Raw genomic sequence first — 9,695 nt, 5'->3', positions numbered from 1 at the left:
ATTCTATGGTTATAGTTTTTAAAATAGTCTTAGTTTACAACACTTACGACAATCATTATATGGAATTTACATAGATAGTCATGTGATTTAGTCTCACCTCTGTCCCTGGGAAGGTAATGGAGCGACTCATTCTGGAAGTCGTCTCCAAACACATAGAGGAACAGGAAGTTATTGGAAGTGGTCAGCATGGATTTACCAAGGGCAAATCATGCCTGACCAATCTGATAGCTTTCTATGATGTTATAACTGGTTGGCTGGATGAGGAGAGCCATAGATGTCATCTACCTTGACCTTAGCAAGGCTTTTGACACTGTCCCCCATAACATCCTCATTAGGAAGCTGAGGAAGTATGGGCTAGACGAGGTGACAGTGAGGTGGGTCGAGAGCTGGCTGAGTGACAGAAATCAGAGAGTTGTGATCAGCGGCACAGAGTCCAGTTGGAGGCCTGTAACGAGTGGTGTCCCTCAGGGGTCAATACTTGGACCAATTTTGTTCAATATATTCATTAATGACCTAGATGAGGGGACAGAGTGTATCCTCAGCAAGTTTGCTGATGATACCAAGCTGGGAGGGGTGGCCGACACTCCAGAGGGCCGTGCTGCCATCCAGCGTGACCTGGACAGGCTGGAGAGCTGGGCAGAGAAGAACCCAATGAGGTTCAACAAAAGCAAGTGTAGGGTCCTGCACCTGGGAAGGAAGAATGCCAAACACCAGTATATGTTAGGGGCGGACATGCTGGGAAGCAGCTCTGAGGAGAAGGATCTGGGGGTCCTGGTAGACAGCAAATTATCCATGAGCCAGCAGTGTGCCCTTGTTGCCAAGAAGGCCAATGGCATCCTGGGCTGCATAGGGAAGACTGTGGCCAGTAGGTCGAGGGAGGTCATTCTTCCCCTCTACTCTGCACTGGTGAGGCCACAACTGGAGTACTGTGTCCAGTTTTGGGCTCCCCAGTTCAAGAGGGAAAGGGAACTACTGGAGCGAGTCCAGCGTAGGGCAACCAAGATGATTATGGGACTGGAGCACCTCCCTTATGAGGAAAGGCTGAAAGAGCTGGGACTCTTTAGCCTGGAGAAGAGAAGGTTGAGGGGGGACCTGATTAATGTTTACAAGTATCTAAAGGGTGGGTTTAAGGAGGACGGAGCCAGGCTCTTTTCAATGGTTCCCAGCGACAGGACAAAGGGCAATGGGCACAAGCTAGAACATAGGAAGTTCCGTTCAAATACACGGAAAAACTTCTTTACAGTGAGGGTGACAGAGCACTGGAACAGGCTGCCCAGGGAGGTTGTGGAGTCCCCTTCTCTGGAGATTTTCAAGACCCGCCTGGATGCAGCCCTGAGGGATGTGCTTTAGGCAATCCTGCTCTAGCAGGGGAGTTGGACTAGATGATCTCTAGAGGTCCCTTCCAACTCTGAAGATTCCATGATTCCGTGATTCCGTGATTTAGCCTGCACCCAGAAAAAAGTTCAAATACTGAACTGTAGTCCACTGTTCATCTCCTCTTAGCTCTCTCTGAGTGACCAGAGGTCTGTATGACAGACGTCTGCCAAGAATACTTCCAACATGCAAAGTATCTGAATCCAAAGGAATTGATCTTCCAACATGCAAAGTATCTGAATCCAAAGGAAGGGTCTGAATCCAGATCTCTAAAATGAATACAAAGTATATCAGGGTTCTCATCTTTAAGGCCACCAGAGATATTAATATTAAGAGTTTAGTATTTGGCAAAAGAAAATAAATATGGGGTTTTTTTTCTCAGGTGCTAGCTACACATGTCCTCACTCCACTGCCTGCAGTATCACTTCTTGAGATTTTGGAGCCATGACTATAGAACTTTCTTTTCTAGTCCTTTTGTTTCTATACTAAAAAGTATTCTATATTTTAATACATTTTGTTGTTAACTTGATTTCATGGGTGAGCAGGAAATCTCTTCCAGAGATGTGGACACAAAATCAAGTGTCAAATATTCATTTTTGTCAGTCTGCTTACAACTAGATGCAACTAGAACAGACTGGCCACATCCACACAGTGAGTTCTTGTCCCTGATTTTACTATGAACAGCAGGTAGTCTTGATGTGTTGGTTTTATTCTGATGTGGTTTTCCAATTCCAAGCTTTTTAAATAATATCTTTGCACACCACAAGGGCAGTGTTTTTATCATGTGATAGTACAATTTTGTTTTAGAGATACTGGAATGTGTTACAAATGCATGTGCACGTGTTCAAGGATACAAAGCCTACAAGGCTGACACTGAAGAAATGTATAAGATTAAAGACAAACCCTAGCTCATCTAACAATTGCTTTTGGGAGTAATTATGCATACCTATTGCCTTTGAAATTGTCTGTTGGAACTGCACAAAGCAGAAATAGAGAAAAGTAGCACTGTGGATAGTCCAGGAAGACTTGCTTCCTCATCTTCTTTCTTTAGTAGCACAAACATATACTGATTTTTTTTTCTCAAAACTCATGTTTTGAGGCAAAGGACTTGTTAACATATTCTGAAAGTGTTTCATACCAACTATTTTCAGAAACATTATTTTACTGGTTAAGTCTAGATGTAAAAAGTGGAAGTCTCACAGTCTCACTTGTATATGACTTTAGTCTTTACTATATCATATTCCATTTTCTATTAATATCCTCCAGTATTTTATAGTAAAAAAAAAATTGTGTTAATCTAAACTTTGAAATACTATAAGGAACTTGTTTTCTGTGGTATTCAATATCCCAATAAAGCAGACATCTGCAGACATGCATTATGTATTGCCAGCAGTAATTTATTAGGCTTCAGGGATCCAGGGCACCAACACCCATGTTTCAGCACTTTCAAACCTACTAGGCTAAACCTAACAGAATACTTTATGCCTGGTTTTATCCATTAGTTGCTGCCAATGTTCTGCTATGAAGACTACACCTTAATACCTGGCTAACAATGAAAATTACTACCTTTGTAAACTCTTTACTCCTCCTGCCCATATCTCCCTAAGCATCTGATTCTTTATTTATATTGCTTTATTTCTCCCCTTGAAATAACTTATTCCATTCATGGAGGACTTTGTGGTCTTCTTGGAGAGCTTTGTCCAGACTTTTTAGGGCCTTTTTCTCATCTTGAAGGGCCCTATTGTCCTCTTGGAGGGCAAATTTCTCCTCACTGAGGGCATTTTTTTTCCTCACAAAGAGATTTCTCCTCTTCCTGAATGCTTTAGTTATTGTTTTTTAAGAGCCTTATGCTGCTCCTTGAAGGCCTTGTTTTCCTCCCATGAAGCTAAAATCTCTTGCTGAAGAACTTTTTACTCCATTGCAAATACTCTTTCTTGTCCTTTGAGAGCCCTAATCTCTTCTCTGAGGGCTTTAATTTGTTGTTGGAGGGCCTTTTGCTGTTTCTCGAGGTGCTTTGTTTCCTCTGAAGAGTTTATATGCTTCTCTTTAGAGAAGGGGAAGGATTTTATTGGGAAGGATTTTATTCTCTTCCCACAGGACTTTGTTCTGTCTTTGGATACTTTGATTCTCCTGATAATATGCTTTGTTCTCCATGCTTCTGTTCCTTTCATGAAGGTTTTGTTTCTCTTACTTACACTTAAACTTGCTGTTGATGCTATTTCTATTACATCTGTCTTGATCCAGACCGGAGACAGCCTTGAATTTGAACTTACCTTTTCTTTCAGAGAGATAGACACCAATAAAATCTATACATAAAGTGACAAAATATATATATGTAACCCTTTCAGAGGTAGAGCTAATGAACTCCTCTTTTCATACTCAATTATATAACTGAGATAAGGTGCAATTAAACACTTTTTGTTGTGCTTTATTCCTTATTCTACCCTGCTGGAAGAATGTTACATTGTTTAGATTGGAGAAAAATACAGGCTAAGTAAGATTTTTAGGAGCTTAATTTCTATACATTGGACAATATTATAATATCAGGCATGTTTTGGATATATGCCTGGTGTTTGTTAGGAAACACTAAACAATTAGCCACTATGCCACTTAATCATATAATTTATATATACAGCTACATACATATACATGTATGTGTATCTAATGAAGAAACCCCCAGATGTTCAGAGAAACTATATTATATCTGTGGAGTATCTAGCAGGAAAATTATGATAAATTAAGGAAATCATTCAATACTTACTGTTGTACTGTCCTTGAATCAGTCTGCCATCTGGCAGCTCATGGCAGAGCTGTCAGGTGAGGCTATTCTCAATGATGTCTTTTCAAAACTCATAGCATCAGTGACACAATAACGGATGGCACTGGTAATCATAGAAGTTGTGACCTCTGAAGGTAAGCATAAGAATATGTAGGGTTAGAATTCTCTAGCCAGACAGTCTTTGTATTTCTCAATATTTTTTTCATGTTTCTTCATCCACTATGTTTGTTCAAAACATTGTTGTCCAGCTGGACGAATGGTTCTTGCCATTGCTATTGAGGGCTGTCATTCAATATTTTCTTACATAGACTCTGAAGGTGAGTTTGTACTCCTAGCTACCTTGACACAAATTTGGGGCAGCTGTATATGGAGTTGTTATTAAATTACTGAATTTACATAGTTTAAACAATATATGGTGTCTATATTATAAAAGTTAGTCTAGGATTAGTATTTGCAGCTACAAATGTTTGAGTAAATTTAACATAACAAATATACATGGAAAGTGAGAGCATGATGGCAGGCTGCCTGCAATCTTCATTGCCCTACAGACAGTAGTCTTGTTTGCCAACTCAAACAAAATCCATGGGTTCTATGACAACCATTTCGCTGTGTTTGAATAAGAGGATGAATTACTTAAAACACATGCACATCTTAGATTATACCTTGTAACTTGTAATTACTTGTAATTATACCAGTAACTTGTCCACTCTTTATGAATTTTTGGGGGCAGAGGAATACTATATTCCAACTAAAGTATAAATCTGTTTCCAATATTTATTAGCTGATCGAAGCTCCTGATATGCTTTTTTTCGTCATCCACTGTGTGCTCAGGATATTAAAAAAAGAGGTGGACAACGCACTTTCAAGTCCAGCAAGCTTAAAATGAGATTTGGTAGTTTTGTTTAAATCACTGCACACATCACATCGTCTCTTTGTGCTGTGTCTCAGCTCTGTTCTGTATGTTAATTAGGTAGGGAACTGAAATATGGCATGTAAAATGCTCAGTAATCCCAGGAGATGAATATACACAACTCCTGCTGAAAATTTTACAGGATGATCACCCCTCTGAATCCTTTTCTCCAGGATATTTGATTCCCCTGCCTGCTTATGCAAATTAAATAGGCAAAGCAGATGAGTAATACTGAAACCTATAATATCAAACAAGATCAGTATCTTGGGTTCATGTGTCTTTCCCAATGCTTTTCCTCACTTTAGCTCTTCAGGAACAATTTAAAACATATTTCTTCCACACTTGTCAGCAATATAAGTCTGAACATTATACCTCAGTTAATTTTCTCTTCTGGTCCTTTAAAAATGTCATTTTCATTAAGCAAAAATAGTTCAGGTAAATCAGTACCTGTTGTAGGTGTTTTCATGTTTAAATCTAAAATTTAAATTAATACTTCCTTTTATAATTTAGGAATATAAGAATTAGGAAAAAGCTGACAGTTTCAAGAAGTGACAAAGAATAAGGCAATATTTCCTCTTCAGGATCTCCTAGGTCTTACACCCCTGATTTCTCAGGACCCTGCATAGGAAAAGGATAATCTGAGCTTGGAAAAGAGAGAATTTTATGAACCTAGTCCATAGTTAGAGTAAGACAATGCAGCTGTAATTACACCAATAATAATTTACTCCATTAGAAATTCTTAATGTTATTTTCCCATTAATGAAAAAAAATGACTAAAATATTAGGTATACCATGAGTTAACAATATCTATCAGAAAATATGGAAATGCCGGCTAGCTTGCAATAATTTTAAAAAGTTTTTTAAATAAGTGTTTTAAAACCTTTTCTAAAGGTTTTTCTTGAACATCCTTGTATGATACCTGTATGTTCACACTGCTGTTTGCTATTCATAGGAGATGTGAAATATAGCAGAATTCTGAGTTAACTCAAATAAAAAGATTAAAACCAGTTTTTATAATCTTCCAGACACTACATTATACTATTATAAGTAATTCTTGCAGTGAGCACTACGAGAGAAGGCAATGGGAGCATATCACTGCAAAGTAAGGTGCAGATGTTGATTTCAAGGGGACAATGTGTGTTAGACCTAATATAATAGTGAAAATGCTGGCCTAAGCAAACTATGATTTCTGTTTACCAGTTCTTAGTTCTGGTTGTTCTGTCCAGAAAGAAAAAAATATGTTTTTCAAAATAAGGGTTTAGTCTAGAAATTTTACGTTACAGTGAAATGAAACAATCCAGATTTGTTTATGAAACCCACTCTGAGTGGATGTATAGCACAACAGCATACATGGCATCCACGAAAGATGAAAAGATTTGAGTTCCTGATGTAAGCCAGGCAAAAGCTCAAATACAAACCAATTTCACTTATATCCTTTTTGAATGCCCTCACCATGCACATTTAGCTGTACTACTCAGTGGAAACGAGTTAGCACAGCAGGCGTATTCTTAACTTTTCAGGTGATGCTAGCTAAGAATTCTGAGCAATCTCTTACTACTACCTCGGAATAGCTAGGCCTACAAAAAAGTCAAGTATGTGCAAAAAAACCATCATAGTTCAAAAAAGTAAATTTCTAAAATTGAAATCACACAGATTTCGTAGCTTCTATTACATATGCCAGTTCCTGTTGGATAAACCTAAGAACTCAGACTGGAACCTAAAAACCTAACTAGCATATTTGGCCCATCTGGCGCTTTTACTATTCTGACAATTTTATGCTGATGTGGCTTCTTTTTTAGGTCATTCAAACTCATGATTTTCTCTCCCAAGTGGATATAAAATTTATGTTGTTGCTTCCAGGAGACTGAAAACCTGGACAAAGACAGATCTTTGCTCTACCTGCCAGAGATTAGCGGAGTACCGCAGAGAGCAAAAGTTGATGGTGCTGTACATCTGTGCATTCAACATTCAGTGGCACTAAGCCACTAGTCTCTTTTCTGCATGACCAACTGACTAATTACTGTACTTGGCCTTTTTGAGTCCCTTCAATTAATGCAATGTGCAGTTGCACACAGTGATGGAGTCACCCATACAGAACAGAATCTGGGCCAGAATTAGGCTCTAAGTCCCAGAAGCACCTGTTACAAATACAAAGTGTCCAGATGGTCTGGTCTTTGTGGGAAAGTGTCAAGAATTGACTTATCTGTCTGTCTTACTTTTGGTTTAAGGTCATAAACATGATTCTTTTGAAGCAAAAAGCCAATCACATTTAGAAAAAAAAAAAAAAAGGGAAAGAAAAAAGAAAAAAGAAAGGAACCTTAGGATAAATACAAAACCCGCTGCATTTGTAAATCTTAATAACCCAATGGAGCTCGTTATTATCACGTTCTGGGCAGGCAAATGGGATCAGCCTGTGATTACAATGCAGCCTTCAATATAATTAGATAGATTTATTTAAACACAGCTGTAAACCATAAAAATGTGAAATATTTAGTGACCGTAAAATCCACAGTTTGTAAATTCAAACTTAAATCTCTAATTAGCTATTTTGCTTTGGTTTTGTTTAGAAACACTAGAAAATATTGCTCTTCTTTCACTCTCTTTTTATGGATATCAATTATTTGAGTTTATAACAGTGAAGACTGTTCCCGAATCCTGATTTGCCTTCTAACAGTGCATTGCTTCATTCATGAATGTTTTTTCTTCTTTGAAATGTAACATTTGAGGTCAGTCACTCCATTGACAATAATCATAGAGTTTGCATCCTCAGCTGCATGAGAAGGAGGAAGAAATACAGAGTTTTATGTCAGCTCCTGAAAGCAATGAGGGTATCTCAAACAAGAACTAGGAACAATGGCAGCCATGGCTTCCTAATAAGACTGTTTTAATAGAACAAATAAGGGACAATATTAATAGCAGTAAAAGTAATAACTGTCTGTTTCATGCTTTGCTGAAAGCTCTTCTTTTCCTACTTTACATCTCTGCTTCTTTCCCTCCTTCCATGCATCCTTCTGTCCTCTTGCTGCCTCTATATAGCTGCTCAACATGGGAGAGGAGAGGGGTAAGAAAGAGAGACAGAGTCCACTGAGGAAGGGAGAGAGGAATCTATTTCAGTAGAAGGAAAAAGGGAGAGGGTAATAAAACATATTTTCTGCCCACCAATCATTTGGCCTGTATCAAATATTTATTTTTTTATTAGGTGTCTGTAAACTTTAAAGACCTTAAACCCAGACTTCTATATCCCTGCATGTTCACTTAACACAAAAAGAAACACATCGCAATTAGTTTTCTGAGTTCCTAACCCTAATTTTAACAGCACTAACTGAATTCAGGTCAGTCACATTGAAACCGTGCCTATTGTTATTATTCATAAGTACTGAGATAATACTGGCTACCATAAAATGTGTAAGATATATACAATATTTTTAAGCCTTAAGTACAGTAAGTAACAGCTACCACCAATAATTATGGATTCGTTTTATTTTGTAGTTGATGCATTATTTTCCTTGTATTTTGGGAAGCCATAATGTATACTGAAAAAAATTTCTGTATTTTCAACGGCTCAAGAGACATATGCTACTTTAAATAAATCTAAGTGAATTGATTCAGACAGTGTTTTAAAATAGAAACATTAATCAATATTTTGCTGGATTTTGGAAGAATCTTTTCACAGAACCAATATTTGAATTTTAAAACGTGAAAAGAGTGTGGAAGTGGCAGAAGGAAAGGTTACTTTTCATATATCCCAAAGACAGAGAATGCAATATTTGCTCTTAATTGTAAAAAGTGATAGGAAAGCTAAGCTGTTATTTTTGTTAAACATGTGGAAACACAGTACAGGGCAGAAAGGCTGAGTCGTACTTCATTAATCTTCATCCTTGCTTTATTTACTTATAAAACTGATGAAATATTGCATACCCTAAGTGAATCCACCAGTGAAGGGCTACAGCTGTGGGTGTTTACCTGGGCACTGCCTTCTAATAGCATTTCTGTACTTTCACCTGGTTGTAACTGAGAAGTCAGATGTGGGGCTGAGCTGCACTTCAGAGTCACAAATGTAGGCAAGTGTGAATCATAAGGGAAAAATATTGGGCCAGATCCAATGACCTGACAGAAGTGAGGCTGTTGCGGCTCCATGCTCCCAGGTGCAACCTGTAGTGAGGCTGAGCATGTATTCCCAGTAGGTACATGCATATAAACCACACGTATTCACCACATATATACACAGATATATATGGCAGACTTCACAGATCAAAACAGACAGACACATTCAGCCCTCATACAAACACAGACACCACCAGCAACCTCATTCTGCTCCCATCCTTGGCTGAGTAGGATGGTCCACTAGTGAGAATGTATATATATCTATGCACATATGCACACGGTGGATCCCTCCGGCAGCTGGGCTCAAACACAGTCAGTTCGGTAGCTGTCCCTGGATCCCAGTCTCCCTGGTTGCTGGCATTTGGACATATGAAACCCTGAGGCCCCACTCGTGTTGCTAGTACAGACCCTCTCACTCTCTCGCACACACACATACCCACCTGGTCAGAACTCTGTTGGTCCCCCAGTAGTCAGCCTCCCGTGGTCTTGCTTTTGGAGACACACGCACCTCCCTGTCTCCCAGGCCAC

General features: G+C 38.6%; 1 pseudogene; it reads right to left on the bottom strand.

Annotated features, from left to right (window-relative positions):
- Window positions 1-2,976: 2,976 nt before the first annotated feature.
- On the bottom strand, window positions 2,977-9,200 carry LOC134510479 (coiled-coil domain-containing protein 70-like; annotated as a pseudogene).
- Window positions 9,201-9,695: the final 495 nt, after the last annotated feature.

This window comes from Chroicocephalus ridibundus, chromosome 1 (genome assembly GCF_963924245.1).
Source record: "Chroicocephalus ridibundus chromosome 1, bChrRid1.1, whole genome shotgun sequence".
Taxonomy (NCBI): domain Eukaryota; kingdom Metazoa; phylum Chordata; class Aves; order Charadriiformes; family Laridae; genus Chroicocephalus; species Chroicocephalus ridibundus.
The sequence above is the reverse complement of the archived record's forward strand: the minus strand, read 5'-3'. Positions and strand labels throughout refer to the sequence as shown.